The following is a 2,024-nucleotide window of genomic DNA, read 5'->3' as shown; positions in this document are numbered from 1 at the left end:
TGGAAGGAAGAGGCTGAGGATATTAGGAACATCTGGAAATAAGGAGGAGTGCACAGCTTTCAACCCAAAAAGATCCAAAACAAAACAACAAACACTACCAAAAAGCCAAACCACAAACACCAGGACTGTCCAGCAAAGTGTAGCCTCAGGGAACATTTTCAGGAGCAGATTAACTGGTTTTGATCCCTGTCACTGCCTAATGGGTGGCCTCCCTCTCCCTGCTGGATGCACAGACACAGGTCCATGGATTCAATTTCCATATGGTGCTAATTGCCAGTGGGTTTGGCCCCTGAATCCAGCCCACCACTGACACCTGCACTTGAGGAGCAAGGGAAACAGACAAGCAGAGGGATGGAAAAAAGGTGCACAGGGCTCCCCTTTCCAGCAGTAATATAATATCAAACCTGTTCCTGAAATTCCATGCTTCCAGATCCATACAGTTACCACAAAAATGCAAGCTTTCACAGCTCAAACACCTCCTTGGAGCAATGAGATCACAACTCCACTCCATCTTGGAGTGAATGCAGAAAGCATTTACCTTTATTTTTCTGCTCTGCTTCAAGAATGAGACCAGTATACTAAGAGCAACCTACCTCTGAAGCAGTAAAACTACAGGTTAAAAGAACAACTGCAAGTGAAGTCACAGCAAGGTCTCAGCACTTTCCAGCAGCAAAATTCCCAGAGAGCTCAAACAAGAGAGGAGGCAGGTTCCTGTCTGGTTTATCTAAAGGTTTTATTTCCATTGCACTACACTTGCAAGTGTTACACCCAATTGCCATCCATTTAGCAAAAATGAGACACAGTACAAGATTGTTCCCGGGGCAGTGCCCTTCCCTACAAGGAGAAAAGAGGAATGGTTTGGATTGGAAGGGTTTTTAAAGCTCACCTCATTCCAGCCCCTGCCATGGGCAGAGACACCTTCCACTATCTCAGGTTGCTCCAAGCCCTGTTCAACCTGGCCTTGGACACTTGCAGGGCTGGAGTAGCCACAGCTTCTCTGGGCAACCAGTGCCAGAGCCTCACCTCCCTCACAGGGAGGAATTCCTTCCCAGTATCCCATCCAACCCTGCCCTCTGGCAGTGGGAAGCCATTCCCCTTATCCTGGCACTACGGTTCCTGCATTCCCTCATTAACGTAAGAGCTGCACTTCTCTGGGCTAAGCCACAAGTGAAGAATCCACTGAAGTCATCCCATCCACTCACCCAAACTTCTGCCAGCTGAGAGAAGCATTAAAACTCCTATACTTCTTTTGTTTTTATTGGAGCGGGCACAAAACCATTGGAGCCTGCTGGTCTTTGTTGTTGCCAACAGCCCCCAGACAAGATTAGGACAGACACCAGAGGCTTAGCCCCAGTGGGATTTGCTCCAGGTTGTCTGGCGAATGACTGAAACGCTTCCTGCTGCCCGGAAAGCAGCGAGAACACCCTGGGACTGCTCACCTGCCTCCCAAAAGCCACCGCCAGCACCTCGGCGGCGGCTCTGACCGCTCTCTTAAACTGGAAAAAGTCCCTTTTTTTAATATCAAATATGCAAGCGTGAGGACTCCGCGCCTGCAAATAAGGAGCGCAGTCTCCTGAGCATCCCGAAAGCCGGGCACCCCATTCTCCGAGCACCCCGTGTCCCTCAGCCTTCCCATTCCCCGAGTACCCCGTGTCCCTCAGCACCTCCATTCCTGAGCACCGCGTGTCCCTCAGCACCCCTAATTCTCCGAGCACCCCGCGTCCTTCAGCACCCCGATTCCTGGGCACCCCGTGTCCTTCAGCACCGCCATTCCTGAGCACCCCGTGTCCCTCAACACCCCTATTCCCCGAGCACCGCGTTCCTGGGGCACATCATTCCCTCAGCGCTCCGTCACTGGGACACGGCGTTCCCTGAGCATCGCGCTCTCTGCGCCCTCCGTTCCCGGTGGCTCCCGTACCCCGCGCTCCCCGCTCCCTGCGCAGCCCGTACCCCCGAGCCCTGCGCTCCCTGCGCAGCCCATACCCAGAGCTCCCCGCTCCCTGCGTCGCCCGTACCCCGATCTC

The sequence above is a fragment of the Geospiza fortis genome, unplaced genomic scaffold (assembly GCF_000277835.1).
Source record: "Geospiza fortis unplaced genomic scaffold, GeoFor_1.0 scaffold118, whole genome shotgun sequence".
NCBI classification, from domain to species: domain Eukaryota; kingdom Metazoa; phylum Chordata; class Aves; order Passeriformes; family Thraupidae; genus Geospiza; species Geospiza fortis.
This window is presented reverse-complemented; position numbering follows the sequence as displayed.